We start from the raw sequence: 27362 nt of genomic DNA, 5'->3' as shown, positions 1-27362 counted from the left end.
GGTTCTCGTTCTGAACCATTTATAACAACCACAAACATACAATCACTTGTAAGTTTTAGCAATTAAGCTTATCAAACCTGTTTTTCAACCAATTACCATCTTTTGGTTGAATTCTCAAGGTGCCGATTCCTACTCCTCGCTTACAAACCTCGGAGTTCCGGCAAGTCCTGCAACTTTTCAAACAGATTTAGAAAAATGCCGATTCATGATCCACAATACCATCTTGGGATCTCCGGCAAGTCAGGTTTTTCATTTAAAAAGATCCACCCAAGCCCGACCAGCCTTGGGTGTGTTTGACAATTTTTCCTCAACCAGTGGCTCTTCTGGCTTTGACGAACCAGAATCCTTGCCTGAATGTGGCTTGTCTGACTTTGACCTGTCAGATTCATCGCCGACATGTGGCTCCTTTGTTTCCGAAGAAACAGATTCATCGCCACAGAATGTTACCTTCTTCTTCTTCTTTTCCTCTTTTGTCCCCAGATTTGTATCTGATGAATTCTTTTTGCTTGTCTTTGCAACCGAGGGAGTAGATTCATCAGAACTGTTATTCTGTTTGTCTCGTGAACCCGAGGACAAAATCTTCTCGAGATATTCTCTTGCCTTCTTTCTCTTTTTCCTCAGTCTGTCTTTCTGCCCCTGTGAAAGTTTAACTTTCTTTTCCTGAATTGACTGTTCTTGAACTTTAGGTTTCAGAACCTTCTGTTCCTGGGGCTTAACTTTGACTGGAATTTTTGCCGATTTCTGAGAATTAGCCCTCAATCTTTCATTTGATTTCCTTGGGCAATCTCTGGCAATGTGACCTTTGATGTTGCAGTTAAAGCACCTCCTGGTCTCATAACTCCAATACTAGCAGTTAACAGCAATGTGTCCGTGATATCCGCAACTGTAAAACACTCTGTTATCGTACCAATCACCATTTTGAGTCCAAACACTTAGATCAAAGCATTGTTTGGCTTGGTGATATTCCTTTCTCAACTTTGCTGGATTTGGCTTTGAAGCACTGTGGTAATTCATCAAGTTTTAAATGTGAAAATTCTCAAATGTTTAGCTGATTCATTAAGTTGAATCACAATATTGTTTGTTATAATTGTGTGTTTGAGATATGCAGGTTTCTAAATCTGTTGCTACGAAAAGCCAGACTATGATCCCGACAGCCGAGTCTAAGGGGGAGTCTGAAGACGAGCTTAATGCAAAAGGAGCTTGTATTCGGAAAGCAAGGTGTCGATCCCAAAAGCACGGAAGCTTGACGAAAGGGGGAGCCTGAAGATTCTGAAGAAAAAGAGCAACGGAAGCTGAAGACAGATCCACCGGGATTCTGTTCAAGCAAGAAGAAGATTCAAGAGAGAGAGAAAGACAAAGCCACTACGAGTTTCACTACGAGATTGACTACGGCAATATCCAAGGGGGAGATTGTTGATGCATATTTTGTCTATCTCCTTCGTCAATTCAAGTCATAGTGAAAAGCCGAAAGAAATCAAAGTCGTAGCGAAAAGCCGGAAGAAATCAAGATCATAATGTCCAATCAATTAGAAATAACAAGGTGGCGTTTTGGTAATTAATGAGAATCCTCATTAATTTCCAAGGGCTATAAATAGGCTTGTTATGTCATTAGATTAGAAGTTAGTGAAAAGTTGAAGACTTTCCTCCACATTTTAGGGTTTTGGAGGTTCAAGTTTAGAGAGAGAAACTCTAGAGAGAGAAAGTAGTTGTAAACGTGATTTTGTACCGTACAAGTCAAATCTAGCAATGGAATCACGTTAGTAGCACGTTATCGTGTGTTCGAATTTACTAATAAGACAATATAAACCGTTGTACGAATTTACTGAAATCCCAGGGACGAAGTAAATTCGTCCCAACTACACGGTCGTTTTCTCTGAAACCCCGTAACAAATCCCCGTTGCATCCCGAAACATATATATTCACCAAAACCGTTTCTCCCCGAAACATATATATTTATCAAATCCATATATTTTCCATGAAAATATATAATTTATATCAAAAGGTATGTTTTATTCCAAAAACATTATTAAACCCTTTTAGGCGTGTTCTTCCCCCAAAACGTATACAAAACAGTAAAAAGAGGGGGTTTAGTGACACTCACCTTTGTGTGCGTATTTTAAATAGCGCAATCTCACAGATTGATTTCTACACGTCCTATTATACGTAGGAACGATTTATAAATCAATATATCACAAAAATCCTAAGTTTCTCTGTTTTTTAGAATTTTCACATAACTTTGAGATTTTCTCAAAAAGTTATGGTTTCAGATTATGTTGGCACGTTAATATATATATATATATATATATATATATATATATATATATATATATTTAAGATTTTGCGACTTGAACGATTTTATTGGTGACCGTTATCATTAAAATCCGTTAACACACCCGTTTATACGTAATATATCTACGATTTGCGCGTCGTAATATATATACATAAACGTAAACATTTAACACGCGAAATCTCGTTAACTTATTTATTTTGTCATTTTTAAGGCATGCATACATAAAATAAATCATATGTATCAATTTTCATGCTCGACAATTAAGTTACACATTTAACGCTATTTTGCCGATTCTACCGTTCTAAACACACAAGTGTACATGGATAGTCTAAATTCCCCGCTATCATGTCAACACTTAACATATTATCATATTCACATACTTAAATCACATAACACATTTTAACACATAAGGTTCACTCAAAAATAACCCATACTAGTGTTCATTTAAAACGCGTATTAGTGATTCGGTAACGTTTTCGGGCGTCGGAAGTCACGTATGACCAACCAAACACCAAGTAAACTTAAAATTAGTTAAAATACTTATTTTTAAACTAAAAATATCAGTTTACTTACTGATCTAAATTAGTTTCATAAAAAATCGTTCGAAAAGCCGATTCTTGATCATTTTACCGCATAGTTTTACGTTAAACGTTACTATAACCATCCCAACTCGGATTGACTTGATATTTTAACACAATACATTTTATTTACTGATTAAAATGATGGTTATAATCAGATTAGTGCAGTTTTTGTGTAAGTCACATAAATCATGCGATTTCATGTATTTTACAACTTCTAAAGCACCAAGTACAACATGCAAGACTAGTAAACTTTATGACAAAGTTTTATATCATTTAACACTTCAAAATATTCATATTTTAGTGTTTATAATCTGATCAAAAATTATTTTTATCAAATCATGTTTAAATCATCATTTCATGATTACATATCATCATGCATGTTCATGTATGTGCATCTAATGCACTCATACAACATCATCATCATTATACATGATTTAATATACCTCCAAGAACACATACTCCATGTTCTTACAAAACACAACAAATATCATCCATGATCCTCCAATCATTTATACATAAATGCAAGTATTCTCTCATTTATGAATATGTGACAAACATTTACATGCATGCATACACATATACACGACATATATACACCCACATGAACTTCCAAAAGTTCACTGTTTTCATCAAGTCCCTTTCAAATCATGAAACACTTTTAGAACATTCTCTTATGACAACTTTTGATTCTTGCATGCGATCTATCATTCAAGCTTCATGTTATTTAAGAATCATTCAATCAAAAATCAAAACATAATCTCATACACACACACACTCACACACACATACCTACGGCCATACACATATACATATGCACAACCATTTTTATTTTGTTTGAAATCTCATCCTTAATCATTTTCAAGTTCATGTTTAATTCCAAGTTCAACAGAAACTTTCCATCATCTCTATCATCACTAAAAATCAAGAACGTAATTTCAAAAATAAATTTATACCTTTCAAGTTTTTAGTGGGTTTTGACTAGATTTTGGTGTTTGGAAGCTTGTTTCACCTAGAAACCTCCTTTGGATCCTTAAAACACCTTGAGACCTTCTTAGATTTAGCTTTAATCTTCAAGAACAAGTTGGAATTTTTGATATGGATGAGATACGGGGGTGTTTTGGCCGAGTTATGTGAGGGAGAGAGAGAGAATTTGATTTTTGAAATGTGTCTTGGGTTTGTGAAGATTATGGAAGATATGCAAAAAAAACTAATCATCACTTGCATCTTCCAATGCCCAAATGTCACACCCCGGCCGCGTGTAACGTGGAACCGCGGCGGAAACACCGGGGAGTGTTGTGGACAGAATTAAATTGTCTCATAACCATGGAAATTAAAGTTACATTTTATTTATCAACAAACGTGATACATTGTCTTAAACAGGAAAACAAAGAGTTCAGAACATAATTAAACTAGTCTATCTTCATTTTTATTCTCTAAGGCACAGGTCCGCCCTAGTGTCATGATCATCATCCTATGGAACATCTCCTGAAAACACATGTGAAAGTAGGTACGTCAGCATAAAAATGCCTGTGAGATACATAGTTTTTTGTGAAAAGGGGATTCATGACTTGAGTTTAAAGAAATGTTTAATAACAGTCAGTCATGAACCTTGTAATTTGTCTTGCTTTGTAAACCATTTGAAAAACGATAATATCAGATGATATGTATAGATAAGTGTAAGGTTAAATGAGTAACCAAGTAAAGTGAGTTGAATAAGATAAGTTGTTTGTAAAAAAATAATGTCTTGTGAAGAGTATGTTATTTGTGTAAAATGTAATGTGTCTAGACTGAAATGACTTAGATAACGCTACGATATATAATATTATACAAACATTTATATATAGGAAGTACCAGCGGCGTATCCACCATGTTTGTATCATATTACATATGCCACGTTACTCCAACCATTTACCCAAACCAACCACCATGTAAATTGTTCATGTATAAATCAATTGTCAAGTGTTATTGTGTAAACCATGTCGAAATGTTTATGTTCAATGTAAATAATGTAATGTGTACCCAAAATATATCTTGTATGGTAAGTGAGATGTATCAACTCAACCATATGTAGAATGCACAAAACAAGGTGTTGAAGTAAAACATGGTTTAAATCAACGTTATGTTTTGTGGAACAACGCATGCTCTACTGATATAAACATTTATGCAGTGTTGTGAAATATGCATACATCCAAGCACTGAGACTGTGGGGATAAACCCTTAAACAAATTAAAGGTTTATCTAAGTTATGTATATCGAATTCGGTCATTCCTTCCAATCCTATCAAACCCAGGATTTCAGGAACGGGAGTTGTCAATTCCTATGGTACCACTACCTACTAACGAACGGCGTAGCTAATGTTAATGAATGTATTGTTCCATGTTAAACAAACCAAATGTCATAACAAAATGAAAGCATGTGATGTAAACCATTGTACTAAGTATGCACACAATGGGCATAAATAGCATGAAATGTAATGTGAAACAATGTACTAAGTACGCACACAATGGGCATACATAGCATGAAATGTAATGTAAAGCAATGTACTAAGTACGCACACAATGGGCATACATAGCATGAAATGTAATGTAAAGCAATGTACTAAGTACGCACACAATGGGCATACATAGCATGAAATGTAAAACAATGTACTAAGTACGCACACAATGGGCATACATAGCATGAAATGTAATGTAAAGCAATGTACTAAGTACGCATACAATGGGCATACATAGCATGAAATGTAATGTAAAACAATGTACTAAGTACGCACACAATGGGCATACATAGCATGAAATGTAATGAAATCATGTACTATAATGTACTAACGAACATAGCATGTATATGATGTGAAAACATGGAAAGCATGAAAGTAACAAGTAGGCACATGTGTTTCACCCCAAAACAGTTTGGAAAACAGTAAAAGAGGGGTTCAATGTACTCACCTGAGATTGCTTTGGATTCCTTGTGTAATAATCACACAATGCTAGAGATCACGGGATATCAAACGGCACCTAATAGGTAGCTATATTAATATACCAGACCAAAATCGGAAGGATCGGATAGTATGCGGGTTCGTAAACCAAACGAGTATGGAGACTCGTGTAATATGGTTTAACAAAGCCTACATACTAAAATGAAACCTATCCTAAGTGCTTGCGACCCATTACGACCCGTTTAGGTAGCTTATGCTACCTTACGCGTCGTTCGCGTAGAACGCGTCTGGAACGCCTAACATCGTGACCACAAGGTATAACCTCGGAAGGTTATAGCTATGGTCATCTAATGTGTTTGGTCGGATCCTAATGATCGACCAAATGGGTCGGGTTCGAAAGTATAAGCGATGGTTTAGATCGCTTACCTTACGACCCTATATATGCACTAAACTAAAAGTGACGAGCTAAGCATGTTAGAACATGCTTAACTAAGTTTAGAAAACAGGCTTGGCATCAAAACAAACGGCTTTGATGCTCACGAGTAGTTTGGTTACAAAATACGCAAGAATGCGCATTTTGGCCGAAACTACGACTCGTCACTGAGCCTAGATAATGTGGTAATCAGTAGGTATAGTCACTACGGACTATAACCATCGTGATCACGCTCACGTTATGAAGTTCCAACGAACTTCGCATCGACCATAAACTGGTCAATGCAGAAAGTCAAACATAGTTCGACTTTCGGACTCGAAAAGCGATAAAACAACGAAGGAACACTTACAAAGGATCCCCGAAAGCTAATCTTGATCAAAGAAACTCAGGTATGAAGCAATACTTCAACTTAGAGCTTTTAGATCAGATTCTTGTGAGTTTTACACCAAAGGGGGGGGGGGGGTATTTATAGGAAAAGTAGAGCCGTTAGGATCGTTTCTTGAATAACGTGCCACGATCTCGCCCGTACACTTGTCGAATTATTGTGGTACATCAGATCTTGCCCCTTATTGGCTGGAAGAGACAAGGGCCAGCTTGCCCTTTCACTACATGAAGAGGCAACAGCATTTAAAACTGAATCTGCTATGCTGGGGGTGCCTTACGGATCGTATGGGTTGTGGCTTACGGTCCGTAAGCCCTTAGTTTGGCAGATTTACAGTTTTGGTCCCTGCAGCTCCAAAACTTGGTATTTGATGCATTTTTGGCACGTTTAAGCCCCGTTAACCCCATTTCAAAGCTCTAAAATGAAGCTAAAGAATAGGGAACTTAAAATGTGCTCAAAAATATCTCGGATGTCGGTTCGTTTGGCCGTACGGTCACGATGTTCGGTTAATTACGACGGAATGCGCATAAGCGCGAAAAACGGTCCAAATTGCGCGACGAATGGATTTTTCTCATGCCATACACTAAGGCATAATATAAGGATGCTTTCATAAATTTTTGGGTGTCCGGATGTATTCAGAACGTAAGTTATGCGTGAAAGTGCAAACTTGTGCACTTTTTGACACTTTTAGTCCCTGAATGATCCAAAAGTTTATTTTAGCATACCGAACCCCTCAAAGCCTATTTCTAAGCTATGTAAAGGATATTTATGGTATGTTTAACTTATGGACATGTTCCGGAATGTTCGTTACAGTTCAAATTGGCATACTTTCGCAGTTTGTCAAGTTTAGTCCCTGTAAGCGAATTAACTTGTTTTTGCCAAACCAAAGCCTTCAAAACTTATTTCTAAGTTATGTAAAGGTTATTTAAGGTATGTTGAGTATATGTTGATGTTCCGGAGTATTTGTCGCATTAAACTGAGCACGTTTAAGCACCAGTTAGCGTATAACTCTCAAGAAAGCGATGTAGAGTTTGAAATTGAACAAAAGTCAAAACATGAAAAATGTAAAACACAACCAAACAAACATTGGGATAAATTAACATTGTTTTATTGATAACTGAACTATTCAAAATGATTACAAGCACAAATGTTACAGTCTCCCCTACTTGTGGAAATTTCGTCCCAAAATTTATTTAGAGGAAACTCGTGGAAAAAGATGTGGATATTTTGCCTTCATTTGATCTTCACGTTCCCAAGTAAACTCGGGTCCACGTTTAGATTCCCATCGAACCTTGACCAAAGGAATGCGCTTGCGTTTAAGCCACTTGACTTCACGTTCCATGATTTCTACCGGTTTCTCAACAAATTTCAGTGTTTTATCAACACGAATCTCGTCAAGCGGTATGTGGAGGATTTCATCAGCTAAACACCTCTTGAGATTGGACACGTGAAAGGTTGGATGAACATTTCCAAGTTCAGGAGGTAACTCAAGTCTGTAGGCTACCTTACCGATTCTTTCGACGATCTTGAATGGTCCAATGTATCTAGGTGCAAGTTTTCCTTTCTTTCCAAATCTAATCACACCTTTCCAAGGTGAGACCTTAAGTAATACTCGATCACCGACTTGAAAATCCAAGGGCTTGCGTTTTAGGTCCGCGTAACTCTTTTGACGGCTTCTAGCTGTCTGAAGGTTATCACGAACTTTCTTAACCTTATCTGTTGTCTCTAAGATGAGGGCAGGTCCAGTAAGTTGAGCCTCGCCAATCTCATTCCAGCAGACTGGTGAACGACATTTTCGACCATAGAGAGCCTCGAAAGGAGCCATGTTGATGCTGGAGTAATAACTGTTGTTGTAGGAGAATTCAATCAATGGAAGATGTGAATCCCAACTACCACCAAAATCGATCACACAAGCTCTAAGCATATCCTCCAGTGTCTGGATTGTTCTTTCAGATTGACCATCCGTTTGCGGATGATAAGCTGTGCTCAGATTAAGTTGAGACCCCATAGCAGATTGCATGGTTCTCCAAAAATGAGAAGGGAAACGAGCATCCCTGTCAGAAATGATGTTCAAAGGAACACCATGTCGAGCTACGATTTCATCTACATAGATTTGAGCAAGTTTGTCAGCCGAAAAATCCTCACGGATTGGCAAGAAATGTGCTGACTTGGTAAGACGATCAACGACTACCCGGATGGCATCGTGACCTTTCTTTGTGCACGGGAGTTTAGTAATGAGATCCATAGTAATGTTTTCCCATTTCCAAACTGGGATCTCTGGTTGTTCCAATAAACCGGAAGGACGCTGATGTTCAGCCTTAACCTTAAGATAAGTAAGGCATTTTGATACATATAATGCAATGTCTTTCTTCATACCAGTCCACCAATACTGAATACGAAGATCCTTATACATCTTATCTGAGCTAGGATGAATAGAATAACGAGACTTATGGGCTTCATCCATAAGCAGGGTACGAAGATTATCTTGGCTCGGGACCCACAAACGGTCCATGAAGTAATACGATCCATTGTCTTTCAGTTCAAGAGCAGGAGTTATGTGATAAGGAAATTCCTTATCCATCAAACCTTGTGAAACACAAGCTTGTTGAGCCTGAGAAATACGGGCTTGGATATTGGTTTGAGCTTGGATAATAGATTGGACACGAACACAATGAAGCTTAGTACGTTCCTTGCGACTCAAAGCATCGGCCACGACATTCGCCTTACCAGGATGGTAGCGAATCTCGCAGTCGTAGTCGTTTAAAACCTCCACCCAGCGTCGTTGTCTCATGTTGAGTTCTTTCTGATTGAAGATATGTTGAAGACTTTTGTGGTCTGTGAAAACCACACATTTTGTACCGTACAAGTAGTGTCTCCAGATTTTAAGAGCGAAGACAACTACACCCAACTCCAGATCATGAGTGGTGTAGTTCTTCTCATGTATCTTCAACTGCCTCGATGCATATGCTATAACTTTGTTTCTTTGCATCAGGACGCAACCAAGACCTAATTTAGATGCGTCGCAATAAACGACGAAATCATCATTGCCCTCGGGCAAAGTTAGGACAGGCGCGTCACAAAGTTTTTGTTTCAAAGTTAGAAATGCTTCCTCTTGCTTGAATCCCCAATCAAAGGGTTTGTTCTTCTGAGTTAGAGCAGTTAGAGGAACTGCAATCTTTGAGAAATTCTCTATGAAGCGGCGGTAATAACCCGCCAGACCAAGAAAAGAACGAACTTCAGTAGGAGTAGTAGGCGTATCCCAATCCTTAATCGCACTGATCTTGGAGGGATCTACATGAATACCTTGTTCGTTGACAATGTGTCCTAAGAATTGAACCTCTTTAAGCCAGAATTCACACTTGGAGAATTTGGCGAAAAGTTGCTCTTTCTTTAGGAGTTCCAAAGTAAGTCGGAGATGTTGCTCATGATCAGCTCGCGTCTTAGAATATATTAAAATGTCATCGATGAAAACTGAGACAACTCGAATTTCCAAGATTCCTATTTCGCATTTATTGCACGTTCATGGTTTGTGTAGTTAATTATTTGCACAATTAGTTGCTATGGAATTGTATACGTTTTGATACAATGAAGTGTATTGTGTGATTGTGCATGGTTATGTGTTAATTGTGTTAAATTTGTTAAATGCATAAACTTGGTGGTGAAACTGTGAAACTGTTTGAGATGGTGTACTATTGTAAAATATAATAATTAAGGGTGTATAGAGTATTAGTGAAACTTATATGATACTTAACCCTAATCCTTCACTAAACCTCACACAATAACCAAAGCACGTACTGTTATTCTCTAATCCCCTGGCAATCATCATCACCATGATCTTTGGCACAAGACATTCAGCACTCTTGATTCCACATTCTCTAACTAGAATCAATCCAAGGTAAACTGTTAATGATTGATTGTTGTTTTTATTCTTGATTGTGTGTTTCATGAAAACCCTAGTTCATCATATGTTATTCTTTGTTAATTGATTCTGATTTATTGTGAAAGAATGTTGATGATTGTTGTTGTTAAGCATTGGTCGATTTGTTATGATTCTACCGTCGATATGAATGAATTTAGGGTTTGCTTGAACATAGAAAACGTAACTGCTTCAATTGAAAAGAACGTATGACTTTTGTTAGTCAGAGTTTTATTGAATGTGTTTTTGTCTGAGCTTTGTTATGAAGATGTGTCCGACCTTTATACACATGTATGTTATCCGACTTTTTAAATAACAAATAGGTCCGACCTTTGATGTATATAACATGTCCGATCTTTGAAACAATATAAGCATATGTCCGACTTTTGTAACATGCTTGTGTCCGAGCTTTATTCAAAGTCTAAGGATCCGAGTTTCATAACCACATGAATGTCCGAGTTTCTATATGTTGATAGTCCGAGTTCTTTAGTTGTGATGATTGGTCCAACTTTCAAACCCAAGAGAAGCGGGTCCGAGTTTTGCTCATGGGGGAGGTGTTGTCTGAGTTTTAATCCTCCTCACTTGGTCCGACCTTTTAACCCCCCCCCACATCCCCACTGTCCGAGTTTTTAACCCCAACCCCATATGTCCGAGCTTTAACCCCCACCCCCTTATGGTCCGAGTTTCATGGCCTAATTTCCCTTATCCGCCTTTTAATCCCCACACTTCCTGTCCGTCTTTTGAACAGGGGAAAACCCCCCCACACACTTGTCTGAGTTTTAGAAGGGCAAGGCCCTGTCCATGTTGTGTGATGATCACTATGAAACAATGAGCTGCATGTTATATAATGTTAAATCTGTTAAGCTGTGTATGACACTTGTTAAGTCCCTGACTTCGTTAAACTTGTGAAGTTTAATAACGCTGCTAAATGTACTAAGTATCTTAACGGAGGCGATTAGGTTAACATCCACGTTAGATTAAACTGTGTAATCAAAGACGCGACGCATGAATTATGTGAATACGATTAACTATTTACGTGATGTATAATTCTGTATATAATCGTATGATACTGAATGCAACTGTATGATCTTGCACGTATGAATCATTCTATGTGATATCATCCTGTACATAATAAGCACACAAAACACAGTTGATTGATTACCAATGACTCGCAAACCCTAATCTGATGCAAACACTTACATCGTATCATGTGCAACATATCCTAGGTCGTGTGTAACTGACTTAGACATTTGATAAACCCTAGAGCATAGCATACCGAGCAAACCAAGGTGAGTTCACACAGCCAAGGCATGGGGTTCCCAGGGTGGGAATGGGATTGATTTATTTATTTGTACTTCTTTAGATAATGGAACGTAGTGATATGATCCTCGGGTGAGGAAGGTGATTGGTTAAGATACTGCTAGACTAGTGATGCTTATAGAACTGATCTTCGCACACACGTCGGGATTGGCTGCGATAATATGACTGATCTTCGCACACATGCCAGGGTTGGCTGCGATAATATGACTAATCTTCGCACACATGCCTAGGAAGGCTGCGAACTATACACTAAAACTTCGCACAGGTGCCGGGTGGCCGCGATACAAACATACCTAGTCTAGAATACTTGAGAATTTTCCCTAATCTTCGCATACATGCCTAGAGGGTTGCGATACGAACTAATACGATGGACTTCATAACAAAGTTACCCAGGACCCCAAGAGGGCATGATATGATATGGGTAATAGTTGATCGATTGACGAAGTCTGCGCATTTCCTACCAATCCGTGAGAAGGATAGCACTGGAAAGCTTGCTGAAATATACCTGAAAAAAATTGTGACACGTCATGGAGTGCCTATTTCTATTTTTTCAGACAGAGATGGACGCTTTGTCTCAAGGATCTGGCAATCATTTCAGGAAGCCTTTGGATCTCAACTAGATCTAAGCACGGCATTTCACCCTCAGGCAGACGGCCAGAGCGAACGGACTATACAAACATTGGAAGATATGCTCCGCGCATGTGTCATGGATCTAGGTGGCAGCTGGGATACTCACCTACCCTTGGTTGAGTTTTCCTACAATAACAGTTATCATACAAGCATAAAGGCCGCGCCGTTCGAAGCTCTGTATGGCCGCAAGTGCCGATCGCCCCTATGTTGGGCAGACGCCGGTGACAAGCGTATGGTTGGTCCTGATCTAGTACAAGAGACAACCGACATGATTGCGCAGATCCGAGAGCGCATTAAGGCGGCTCGAGATCGACAGAAGAGTTACGTTGATCAAAAACGAAAACCCTTAGAATTCGAGGTGGGAGACAAGGTCAGGGTATCATCAGCTGAGAGTCCGGGATGAGGACGTCTCCAAGACAGCATTCAGAACTCGCTACAGCCATTACGAGTTCCTAGTCATGCCATTTGGGCTTACGAACGCGCCTGCAGTTTTCATGGATCTTATGAACAGGGTGTGCAAACCCTATCTAGACAAGTTCGTCATTGTCTTCATCGACGACATCCTGATCTACTCTAAGAGTCAGGAGGAACACGAGCAGCACTTACGACTTATCTTGGAACTTCTTCGAAAGGAACAATTGTATGCCAAGTTTTCTAAATGCGACTTCTGGCTTCGTGAAGTCCACTTCTTAGGCCATGTGGTGAACAGGGATGGGATTCATGTTGATCAGTCCAAGGTAGATTCGATCAGGAACTGGCCTGCACCGCGTACACCAACGGAAATACGCCAATTCTTGGGTTTGGCGGGGTACTACAGATGATTCATTAAAGACTTTTCGAAGATCGCACAGCCACTTACTATGCTGACACAGAAAGGTGTCACCTACCGTTGGGGCAACACTCAGGAAACTGCTTTTCAGCACTTAAAGGATAGGCTTTGCAGCGCACCTATTCTCTCATTGCCAGAGGGCACAGACGATTTTGTGGTCTATTGTGACGCATCAATACAGGGGCTTGGTTGTGTATTGATGCAGCGTGATAAAGTTATTGCCTACGCCTCGCGGCAACTCAAAATTCATGAACAGAATTACACGACGCACGATTTAGAGCTGGGAGCTGTTGTTTTCGCGCTTAAGATATGGCGACACTACCTGTACGGTACCAAGTGCACTATCTACACCGATCACAGGAGTCTCGAGCATATCTTCAAGCAGAAAGAATTAAACATGCGTCAACGACGATGGGTCGAGTTACTTAATGATTACGAATGCGCCATCAAGTACCATCCAGGCAAAGCCAATGTCGTGGCTGACGCACTCAGTCGAAAAGACACTCTACCTAGGCGTGTACGAGCATTGCAACTTACGTCGGCAAATGTTTGACTTGTGCGAGAGTCAAGACAGAGTACCAGAAACCTTCAGGCCTACTTCAACAACCCAGAATACCACAACGGAAATGGGAAGAAATTTCCATGGATTTTGTTACTGGCCTGCCTAGATCCCAGCGGGGGAATGATACTATTTGGGTGATCGTTGATCGACTCACAAAGTCTGCACATTTCTTGGCTATCAAAGAAACGGATAAGTTCTCTACGTTAGCAGACATCTACTTGAAAGAAGTTGTTTCCAGGCACGGGGTGCCAACATCTATTATTTCGGATCGCGATGCATGATTCACTTCAGAACTATGGCAAGCAATGCACAAAGCTTTTGGCTCTCGATTAGACATGAGCACAGCTTATCACCCTCAGACGGATGGGCAGTCTGAGCGCACGATCCATGTGACAACTGGCACAAAACCGGTAACTTCCGTACACTTTAATTATTATTTAATGACTGCAATTATGTGCTTAAATGTCAATATTGACTAATTAGATGCTAAGCAAGTGAATTCATGCACGTTGTATACTACAAAATATTGCTTCATGCAATCGAGAGCGCTGCGTCAGAAATGTTAGTAAACTCACCGGTAAGACACATTGTGTCAACGGAACTGCAGAAAGCAGTCAGACATTAGAATTGAGGCCTAGGTGTAGGTCCTACGACAAAGGTACATTAAAACCCAAGAGTACATATCAGGGTTTAATTTATGGTCGTTACAAAAGCTAAAACACGCACTAAAAGGCACCCGAAACACACTTTAAGTGCAGAACTAATTACGACAAAACTGCGAAATGAACGTTGGTGGCCGCCCGGATAATATTTAATCCCACAAATATTCTGTTATGATTAAAATTTTATTTTAATCAGGTTCGTGTTGAAAAATAAATTAAAACGCTTAAAAACGTTATTTTTCAAGTTTAAGCGCGTACCGTGAGTTCCTACGCGACACAGTGCTTACACTGCAAAACGCAGACAGCGCAGAAAACCCGGGAATATACCAGGAATATGCTAGGAATATGCCACGAATATGCCAGGAATATGCCATGAATATACCAGGAATATACTAGGAATATGCCAGGAATATGCCAGGAATATACCAGGAATATGCCAGGAATATGCCAGGAATATACCAAGAATATGCCAGGAATATGCCAGGAATATGCCAAGAATATACCAGGAATATACCAGGAATATACCAGGAATATGCTAGGAATATGCTATATGGAAGGTCTATAAATACCACCATTCCATCACTCCATCTTCCTCATCACCACACTTCCACTCTCTCCTCTCTCTCTCTAGAAAAGCTACGGCCAAACACCCCCTCTCAATCCATCAATTTTTCGGTTTTGATCACCACATTCCAAGTCCATACAAGTATCAAGAATCCCGTATAAGGAGGCTTGGTGCAAACGGAAAGCGAAAGACCTCATTCTCTTGCTTTTATCCACCCTATTTGCGTCTAGATTCTTCCCTAGCCTCGAGCTAGTGGTATGTTGCTTAAATCACATTGTTGAACTATTTTGAAGTGGTTAATATGATATGTAACCGTTAAAACTCGAAATCTTACAAATTGATGCATTAAAGTCTACTAAAAACACTAATAATGATGGTTAAAAGCTCATATGTTGTGTAAATGTTGTAGTAATTGATTTGTGTGGTTATTTGGACCCGATCTATGTTGTGGTAGCTCGGATCATCATTTAACCCGGGTTGGTCATGATCATGGATCACGACATAAGGATGTTTTGAAAGAAACAAGGGTTAAAGGGTGAAACTCTACTACACATGAATCATGAACTTGTGTAAAAAGGAATTTTTCTTGTAAAATGAAGTTCTAAACTAATAGATCTAAAGATCTACAAGTGGTATTTTCGAAAGACCACCTGTAAGACGAAACCATGTTTTAAAACTGAACCTTTCATGAACTAGAGGTGTTTTTTGTGAACAAACAAGTGTGTGGACACTTGTGTAACAAAAGTTATAACAAAGAAATAATTTTCATAAAAACCGACTAGAAGTTGTGAAACTTCATATTCTTTAAAAATAAGGTTTTTAAGAACTTAAACTTATTTATAAAGATAACAAGACTTACTAAATGTGCTAGTAAGTTACTACACATTTTTGTAAATATTCAAGTTCATGAAATGGAGTAATTAGTGAATGTTGTTGATGATTAGTGTTGATAATTGTTGATGTTGATTGTTGACGATTTAAAAGAAAATAAACACATGTTTTGGAAACATGGGAAACCTCCATTTTTACGGGAAACTCTGTCAAAATTTTTATAAATTTTGACACTTAGAAAAAAATATAAGTTTTTGAAGAACTTATTCCCTAAAAATGTATTTAAGAGTATTACCAAGGTTTCCCTAATTTTTGGTGATAAGAAATGAGGATTTCTTCAAAAATAAAAATGGATATAAGTATGTATATTTTTGAGAGAAAAATATATATTATTTTATCACCAACTTTTGTGCTAAGTGGATATAGTATGTGTTATACGTGCTAGCGTATTAAGACATAAAAATACACATACATCATACAAGATACATAATTCGGGTGCAAAGTGCAAAACACAAGATACTTATATTAATTTTAGAGAAAATAATATAAGTAAGATACTTAGTTAAAAATATAAAATATTTTTAACACAAGAATATATACACAAAAGAGAGTGACTGTACTTGTGCGATGCAAGTCTAGTGACTAACGTTAAGAAAACGCGTATAGGTTACGACGTTAATTAAGCAAATCCGGTGAAGTTTACGACGCACAGGAACGCAAAGTTGTGAGTTCATGCTCCCCCTTTTCTCTTAACTGTTTTCAGTTTTATAACTTCGGGGGTGAAATACATGTTACAAATATTTTTATGTTTAACAAATGGTATGATAATAAAAAGCACACTTGGTGAGAACGAGTACCAAGTGTGTAGCGATATAAGAATACAAGAAACACACTTGGTGAGAAACGAGTACCAAGTGTGATGTGATATAAGAATACGGGAAGCGCGCTTGGTGAGAAACGAGTACCAAGCAGGATGCGCTATGAAAAATGATGCGAGGAATCGTGTCACGAATAGGGTACAGAAGCACCATTAATCAACAATATACCTAGACCGCAGAACAAAAGGTTAGATCTAACGGGTGCCGGGCAGCCACACTCTCGGTGAGGGCGAGTACCGAGTAGTGCTTTTGTGTCTCAGAATATACCAATTAAATGCCTAAGGTTTGGTGACTTCCTATGTCGTGTCACATGTTAATGGCTTTGCAACCCATTAACAATCCTGATACTTACAGGAATACCTTATTTACATAAAATTTCATACCATACTAAAACTTGATGAATACTTGAGTACGTGGGGTACTCAAGAAAATGGGAATTATACTTGAGTACGTGGGGTACTCAAGAAGAATTTGAATTATACATGAGTACGTGGTGTACACATGAAACTGGATTTATATATATGAAAACTTGATTTATTCACAAACTATGTTTTCATACAAAGTATACAAACGTGAAATACAAAACTGCATGAATTCACACCAACATTATGTTGACGTTTTTTCCAAAACTCACATGTATTTCAGGTAACTAGGATGGATGTGCGCGTGGTCTTACTTATGCTCTTGGATGTCGCTTATGTTTATCTTTAAATAAAGTTGTAAACTTTTAAGATAATGTTTTATGTGACCTAGCGATGTAAACGCTAAGCGTATGTTTCAAATTATGGTATTTGAAGTTATTTTCATGAGCATATAGTATGTTTACCTTTCGTATGCAATGAGATCCTTTCATGATCACACCTCGTGCTTCCGCCGCAGAAAGGGGTGTGACAGATTGGTATCAGAGCTGCGATTGTAGTGAACCAGGATTCCTTCTCGAGTCTAGACTACAATCTCTAGGATCCTATCACGAAAACAATTTTTCAAAAAGTTCTCATTGCATAAAACGTTCCGCGACATCCACTGCCTGAAACTGTTTACATGAGTCTAGAAAGGACACTACGAGACTTAGGGTGCAGGAGTAGCACTTGTCTTAACTGAGAAATTACTTGCAATTATGTGTGATAATTAGCATGTACTAGAAGTAGGATGTCACAAGTATATGTGACTTTACCTGAAAGCAATGGCCCATCCGAAGGAAGAAATATGAGGATGAAACGAACTGTGCGGACTGTGCAAGGAATTACGTAATTATGGATGCATACATAATTATGGAATTCAGTGCACAGAAACCACAGCAAGTCTCGTCACGTATAGATTCCCTCAGTGCAAGCCTACTATGTACTCTGTTGGAGTAATAATTGTTTGATGTCACTTATGTGGTATATATACCTGTGAATATATATGCTAGGGTAACGATATCAAGCAAATGTTTAACCCTGTCGTGTTATGTTCTGCCAGAGCATGGCACCCAGGAGAGCTGTGAATGCTCGCAATGGTGATCAACCTCCTCCTCCCCCACTGCCAAGAACTGCTGAAGAACTGAACGCCCTACTGGAAGAGAGAATCTCTGCTGCCATCGCCCAGTACGAGGCGAACCGTACCCAAGACAGTGGAGGGCTAAGCAATGCCAGGCGTAACGGACATGGAGATTCGTCAGGAGGAAACGCAGCTCAAGGTAACCCTAAAACAATTTGCTAAGCATGAAGAAATTTATGAACGGTCCTTGTTTCATTATTTCTTCGATTGCTCATAAGTGAATTGGTTGGGTTAATTACAGGCTGCACTTTCAAGCAGTTCCTCGACTGCAAACCAATGAACTACGATGGCACTGGAGGAGCAATAGCATTTGTGCGTTGGACGGAGAAGACTGAGGCCACTATCTGCACGAGCAAGTGTACCGCGGATCAGCAAGTCACTTTCGCTACTGGACTGTTTGTCGATGAGGCACTGACATGGTGGAATTTGCAAGTTCAAACGTTGGGTGATGAAGCCGCGTACGGCATGTCCTGGGATGAACTAAAAGAGAAAATGAGAGAGAAGTACTGCTCTCGTGCCGAACTCCAAAGGTTGGAGACAGAGTTCTGGCACTTAACGATGGTAGGTGCTGACATCAATGGGTATACTTGAAGGTTCCATGATTTGTCCAGGGTGATTCCTTACATGGTGACCCCAGAATTTAAGCGCGTTGAACGCTACATTTGGGGTCTGGCCCCGGAATTTCGCGGCATGGTGACTTCAGCCAAACCCCAGACAGTCACTGAGGCTGTAACTCTGGCTGTCAGCCTTACTGAAGACTGTGTTCGCATGGAGAAGCTATCTCTGAACCCGGCAGAAAACACCGTGACGCATGCTGAGTCGTCCGGTAATTAGAAAAGAAAGCATTCAAACCTGAGTCAAGCAACTCGCAACAACAAGGGTTCCAACAAGAAACGTGACTCCAACCACTCTAAGGAGGCAAATGCTGCAGCGAAAGGGTACCAAGGCACCATGCCTAAGTGCCAAAAATGTAAGTATCATCATGATGGAGCTTGTCGCATTCCAAGGTGTGACAAATGTGGTAGGTTGGGTCATCAAGCGGAAGACTGTTGGGGTAAGGGGAAGAATCGAAATGGAAACGGTGCTCGTAACAAGAATGGTAACGGGAAGGGTTGGAACCAAGGATGCTTCCGTTGTGGAAGCAATGATCATTTCATGAAAGACTGCCCAAAGAAAGACATTGCTCAGGCTCGAGCATTTGTGATTGGAGCAAAGGACGCACGCGAGGACCCTAACGTCGTCACCGGTACGTTTCTCATTAACAATCACTTTGCATCCATATAATTTGACACCGGTGCCGATTATAGTTTCATGTCTGTTGAATTTAAACGTACGCTTGGGATAGAGTCTAGTAGATTGGATATTCCCTATTCCATAGAACTAGCCAATGGCAAACTTGTTGAATTGGGCGAAGTTGTTAGAGGTTGCACGCTAGAACTTGGTGAACGAAGATTTAGCATCGACCTCTTACCTATTCAATTGGGTAGCTTCGATGTGGTAGTCGGAATGGACTGGTTGTCCAAGAACAAAGCTGAAGTTATTTGCCATGAGAAAATCATTCGCATCCCTTTAGCGAATGAGGAAACTCTCATCGTACATGGAGAAAAGCGAGACGTGCCTCTTCGAATCATCAGTTGCATTAAGGCACAGAAGTGCTTAAGGAAAGGATGTGTTGCCTTCCTAGCACACGTTGTAGATAAGAAGGCTGAGGAGCCGAAACTCGAAGATATTCCTGTGGTGAAGGAATTCCCGGATGTTTTTCCCGAAGACCTGCCAGGACTACCTCCGCAACGACAAGTCGAATTCCGTATAGACTTGGTTCCAGGAGCCGCACCTGTCGCCAAGGCACCCTATCGACTTGCACCATCCGAGATGCAAGAATTTTCTACACAACTTCAGGAGTTGTTGGATAAAGGACTCATAAGGCCAAGCTTCTCGCCCTGGGGTGCTGCAGTATTGTTCGTGAAGAAGAAGGATGGAACTCTACGAATGTGCATCGATTACAGAGAACTGAACAAACTCACTATCAAGAATCGGTACCCACTACCGAGGATTGATGACTTATTTGATCAGTTGCAAGGATCACCTACTATTCCAAGATCGACCTTCAATCTGGATATCATCAGTTAAGGATACAAGAAGAAAGCGTACCAAAGACTGCATTCAGAACACGCTATGGACATTACGAGTTTCTTGTGATGCCATTCGGGCTGACGAATGCACCAGCGGTCTTTATGGATCTGATGAACCGCGTATGCAAACCATATCTCGATAAATTCGTGATTGTATTTATCGACGATATCCTGATCTACTCTCGGACGAAAGAAGAGCATGGGCAACACCTCAGGACCATTCTAGAGCTACTGAAGAAAGAGAAACTATTCGCAAAGTTCTCAAAGTGCGAATTCTGGATTCGCAAAGTACAATTTCTTGGTCACGTGGTGAATGAGAAGGGCATTCATGTAGACCCGTCCAAGATTGAAGCCATAAAGAATTGGGAAGCTCCCAAAACCCCGACTGAAGTTCGGCAATTTTGGGCTTAGCGGGCTACTATAGGCGATTCATCGAGAATTTCTCGAAAATAGCTCAGCCGCTAACTGCTCTTATGCAGAAAGACAAGAAGTATGACTGGGGTGTTAAACAAGAAGAAGCTTTTCAGCTACTCAAAAGCAAGCTATGCGATGCACCAATATTGTCACTACCCGAAGGCTCGGAAGGCTTCGTGGTATACTGTGACGCCTCGCGACAAGGACTAGGTTGCGTGCTCATGCAACGTCAAAAGGTCATCGCTTACGCTTCAAGGCAATTGAAGGTACACGAAAGAAACTATACCACTCACGACCTGGAACTGGGCGCAGTGGTATTCGCCTTGAAAATCTGGCGACACTATCTATATGGTACTCGATGTACAATCTTCACAGATCACAAAAGCCTGCAACACATATTTGATCAGAAGGAATTGAATATGCGCCAGCGGCGATGGGTCGAGCTGCTAAATGATTACGACTGTGAGATTAAGTACCACCCAGGAAAGGCAAACATTGTAGCGGACGCGTTGAGCCGAAAGGAAAGAGTTAAGACCCTACGGGTTCGAGCATTGGAAATGACTATCCGATCGAACCTCACTTCACGTATTCGTGACGCGCAACAAGAAGCCCTTAAGGTGGAAAACCGCAAAGCTGAATACCTCCGAGGTGCATTGAAGTACATGGCGCCAAATGAAGAGGGAGCCTTATACTTTAAAAAGCGTATTTGGGTTCCGCTCTATGGTGGCCTACGAGAAGTCATCCTTGATGAAGCGCACAAGTCAAGATACTCGATCCATCCAGGATCGGACAAGATGTATCAAGACTTAAAAGAATACTATTGGTGGCCGAGACTCAAGAGCGACGTTGCTGTTTATGTTGGTAAATGCCTAACGTGTGCTAAGGTTAAGGCTGAATATCAGAAACCGTCTGGCCTACTACAACAACCAGAGATTACCATGTGGAAGTGGGTGCAAATCTCGATGGACTTCATAACAAAGTTACCCAGGACCCCAAGAGGGCATGATATGATATGGGTAATAGTTGATCGATTGACGAAGTCTGCGCATTTCCTACCAATCCGTGAGAAGGATAGCATTGGAAAGCTTGCTGAAATATACCTGAAAGAAATTGTGACACGTCATGGAGTGCCTATTTCTATTATTTCAGACAGAGATGGACGCTTTGTCTCAAGGATCTGGCAATCATTTCAGGAAGCCTTTGGATCTCAACTAGATCTAAGCATGACATTTCACCCTCAGACAGACGGCCAAAGCGAACGGACTATACAAACATTGGAAGATACGCTTCGCGCATGTGTCATGAATCTAGGTGGCAGCTGGGATACTCACCTACCCTTAGTTGAGTTTTCCTACAATAACAGTTATCATACAAGCATAAAGGCCGCGCCGTTCGAAGCTCTGTATGGCCGCAAGTGCCGATCGCCCCTATGTTGGGCAGACGCCGGTGACAAGCGTATGGTTGGTCCTGAACTAGTACAAGAGACAGCGGACAAGATTGCGCAGATCCGAGAGCGCATTAAGGCGGCTCGAGATCGACAGAAGAGTTACGCTGATCAAAAACGAAAACCCTTAGAATTCGAGGTGGGAGACAAGGTGTTGTTAAAAGTCTCACCATGGAAGGGCGTAGCCAGATTCGGAAAGCATGGGAAGCTGAATCCACGATACATCGGACCATTCAGAATCTTGGAGAGAATTGGTACCGTGGCGTACAAGTTAGAGTTACCGGAAGAACATAATGGAGTACATGATACATTTCATGTGTCCAACCTAAAGAAGAGTCCAACACAAGAAAACGTGATCATCCTTGCGGATGAAGTGCATATTGATGACGCCCTCCGATTTACAGAACAACCCGTCGAGGTTACTGACTGGAAAGTCAACAACACCAGGAGGAGCAGTGTGAAACTTGTCAAAGTACGTTGGAACTCTAAGCATGGGCCCAAATACACATGGGAACGCGAAGACCAGTTCAAGGAAAAGTATCCCCACCTATTCAAAGAGACTCCTGCGAGGGTTAGTTCATCCTGAATTTCGGGACGAAATTCTTTTAACGGGGGGAGACTGTGACAACTGGCACAAAACCGGTAACTTCCGTACACTTTAATTATTATTTAATGACTGCAATTATGTGCTTAAATGTCAACATTGACTAATTAGATGCTAAGCAAGTGAATTCATGCACGTTGTATACTACAAAATATTGCTTCATGCAATCGAGAGCGCTGCGTCAGAAATATTAGTAAACTCACCGGTAAGACACACTGTGTCAACGGAACTGCAGAAAGCAGTCAGACATTAGAATTGAGGCCTAGGTGTAGGTCCTACGACAAAGGTACATTAAAACCCAAGAGTACATATCAGGGTTTAATTTATGGTCGTTACAAAAGCTAAAACACGCACTAAAAGGCACCCACACTTTAGGTGCAGAACTAATTACGACAAAACTGCGAAACGAACGTTGGTGGCCGCCCGGATAATATTTAATCCCACAAATATTTTGTTATGATTAAAATTTTATTTTAATCAGGTTCGTGTTGAAAAATAAATTAAAACGCTTAAAAACGTTATTTTTCAAGTTTAAGCGCGTACCGTGAGTTCCTACGCGACACAGTGCTTACACTGCAAAACGTAGACAGCGCAGAAAACCCAGGAATATACCAGGAATATGCCAGGAATATGCCAGGAATATGCCAGGAATATACCAGGAAAATACCAGGAATATGCCAGGAATATGCCAGGAATATACTAGGAATATACCAAGAATATGCCAGGAATATGCCAGGAATATGCCAGGAATATACCAGGAATATGCCAGGAATATGCCAGGAATATGCCAGGAATATGCCAGGAATATACCAGGAATATACCAGGAATATGCTAGGAATATGCTATATGGAAGGTCTATAAATACCACCATTCCATCACTCCATCTTCCTCATCACCACACTTCCACTCTCTCCTTCTCTCTCTCTCTAGAAAAGCTACGGCCAAACACCCCCTCTCAATCCATCAATTTTTCGGTTTTGATCACCACATTCCAAGGCCATACAAGTATCAAGAATCCCGTATAAGGAGGCTTGGTGCAAACGGAAAGCGAAAGACCTCATTCTCTTGCTTTTATCCACCCTATTTGCGTCTAGATTCTTCCCTAGCCTCGAGCTAGTGGTATGTTGCTTAAATCACATTCTTGAACTATTTTGAAGTGGTTAATATGATATGTAATGGTTAAAACTCGAAATCTTACAAATTGATGCATTAAAGTCTACTAAAAACACTAATAATGATGGTTAAAAGCTCATATGTTGTGTAAATGCTGTAGTAATTGATTTGTGTGGTTATTTGGACCCGATCTATGTTGTGGTGGCTCGGATCATCATTTAACCCGGGTTGGTTGTGACAACTCGTACTTTAGACTTACTGTGATGTAACGTTACGTGCTTATGCGACACTTTGAGTTAATGAATGTATGATGTTACGTGCTATGTAAACCGGATTCTTATAATTATGTGACTACGTGTGCTAATATGTGCTATTTAATTTAATGAGAGTGCATATGTTATGTGAATCAAATAATAACCCAACCGCATACAAGCCCATTCGGTTTTACACCCGACTCGAAACCATGTGGGGTTTCGGCCCACATCTCCCGCACATGTATATATACACCCACATATCATAGGGTTTTAGGTTTTTACAACTCTTGCAACCAAAAATCACACACACCGAACACCTCTCTCTCTCGGCCTTGCTTGGAACCCGACGTGGTGAACCGGATCGATCTTCTACATTCATCCGGTTAGTGATTGGTACTTGTTTGTATAATGTACACTGTGAATCGGATATGTGTTGTTCTTGTACATAGTATTGCATGATGTTAAGTTAAAACCGAATTGATATTGCTATGCCTTATATGCGAGTTAATGTTGTTGTTCGTGGTTGATATTCTTACAATTTTGTTTGCTTAAACGATTCTTGAATGCATGATCGTGTCTAATCGGGTATGATGTTGTTGTGATAATCGGCTGTTAAGTGGAGATTTAGATTTATGTTGCTTGTTAAGAGTAATTATATCACATGAATCCGATCGTAGATGTTCTTGATATGTTATGAACGAACATGAATCGGTTGATTTCTGGATTTGATTTCGGTGTTTGATCCGGTTGGTGAAACTGCTAAACTTGTTTGCTGAATTTACGGGATATTAGTTGAATTGAATTTGGAAACTGATAATTGATTTGCATTAACACGTATTGCATGAAATCAGGGAAAACCAGTTACACACACGGTTGCGACTCGGTATCACCGATTGCGAGTCGGAACCCCACTCGAGACCACAACAGCACAAGCCGAGACCACGGTTGCGAGTCCTGTTGCGACTCGTAACCGGACCATGATGAGCCGAAATCACCATTTCGACTCGCAATCCCCTGTTGCGACTCGAGATCGCCGGTTGCGACTCGAGACCAGCCTTATTACGACTCGAGAACACCTCAGTTACGAGTCTGGTTGCGACTCAAGTTTTCCTCGTTGCGACTCGTAACGGGCCAACCGTTACTGGACTTTTACTGTTCAGGCCCAACTGAATTGGGCCGGATACTTGGCTAATTGTTTACTGTTATACCGAGCTGTTATTGAAATACGTGCACTTTGCCATGATCCATACGTGTTAGTAACCTACGTGCTATATACGAACCTAACTTGCATAGTAACCATGATAGGACGTGGTTGATTCCTTACTTGTATACTTGAGCATTATACTATCTGCCGAGCAAACCCAGGTGAGTTCACACTCCTACTAAGGCATGGGATTCCCGGGTCGTGGGAATGGGATAAAGGTTACAATTGACTAAGAACGTACATATGCTTTCCTAGACTATCACATACCATGGTCCTCGGATGTCAGGACGGTTCCGTAGGTTAGGATAACACCTACGTGGTCATATGCCAATTACTGCCTCGGATGTCAGGCACGCACGTAAAACCTACGTGTACGCATTACTTACTTCTATCCTCGGTACAAAGGATACGTACGTGAAACCCACGTACACCCCCGCGTCTCCTATCCTCGGTTATGAAGGATACGTACGTAAAACCTACGTACACCCCATACGCGCTACTGTTCTCGGAAGAAGAGCAAGGATGATACGAGTAGTTGAAACGAATAGTCTAGTGGTCAAATAACATGGGAAGCCCCCACCTATATAACTTACTATCGGCCCAGTAGAGCCACCCTTTACTTACTGTTACGCACTTACTTACTGTGAACTCGCTCAACTAGTTTGTTGATCGTTCTGTTACATGCCTTGCAGATCGTTAGGTACATGGAGCTTGCACAAGGAGGAGCCGGTCGTTGTGGACAAGGATCGTATTACTTTGATTAGACACTTATGACATTTCAGTATTTTAACTTGGGTTTATAACAATGCTTCCGCTACTTAAACAATGCTTGGTTTTGAAATATCGATCATGTCAGGATGAACTACTTAATGACTTTTATTATTATTAAATTCTATGTTTGATATGATTGATGGCTTGATCCTGGTCTTGTCACGCCTCCAAGCGGTGGTACTCCGCGTGTGGATTTTGGGGGTGTGACAGATTGGTATCAGAGCCATTGGTTATAGAGAACTTGGTTTTAATATGGGAAAACGTTTTTATTAAAACCGGACTATAACCAGAACAGTGCTCTCAACGATCCACAACGACGCTTCGCTCCACGTGCAAGACTCGACATTTTAGGTAATAAGGTTTATGTTTATTGCCTACTTGCTAGAATTACTTAGAACTTTGCTCGTGGTATGCTTAGACTACAATGCTCACTATTTGCTATTGCTTAAGAACCCTTACGTGCTTACGCTTTTCTGTCATCGCACTATTCGCGAACTTTTCTCACCTATTTCGCCTTTGACATGAAGATCAATGGCTGGAAGAATTAACATGACACAAGCCCAGTTAGAGGCTCTTGTTCAAGCCCAAGTTGCTGCGGCAGTTGCAGCAGCTCAAGCAGGTAGTATATCCTGCAGCATAGGCACACACTAGGATCCCTAGATCCTACATTCACTCTTGTATTTAACTTCGTCCTATTCGTACACAATAGGTCAACACGCGCAGCAGCCTGTCTGCACTTTCAAGAACTTCATGGACTGTCGTCCAAACTCTTTCAGCGGCACAGAAGGAGCGGTTGGACTCCTCCACTGGTTCGAGAAGCTAGAATCAGTATTCGAGATGTGCGAATGCCCTGAGGCTCGCAAGGTCAAGTTTGCTACTGGCACCTTGGAAGGAATCGCGCTAACCTGGTGGAACGCGCAGGTGCAGATTCTTGGGTTGGCAGCTGCTAACGCCACCCCATGGAACGATTTTAAGGAACTCATCAAGCGTGAGTATTGCACGCGTGCAGATATTCACAAGCTAGAAGACGAGCTGTATAATCTGAAAATGGTTGGGTCAGAGATCGAAGCGTATAC

Source organism: Helianthus annuus, chromosome 4, assembly GCF_002127325.2.
Source record: "Helianthus annuus cultivar XRQ/B chromosome 4, HanXRQr2.0-SUNRISE, whole genome shotgun sequence".
NCBI classification, from domain to species: domain Eukaryota; kingdom Viridiplantae; phylum Streptophyta; class Magnoliopsida; order Asterales; family Asteraceae; genus Helianthus; species Helianthus annuus.
This window is presented reverse-complemented; position numbering follows the sequence as displayed.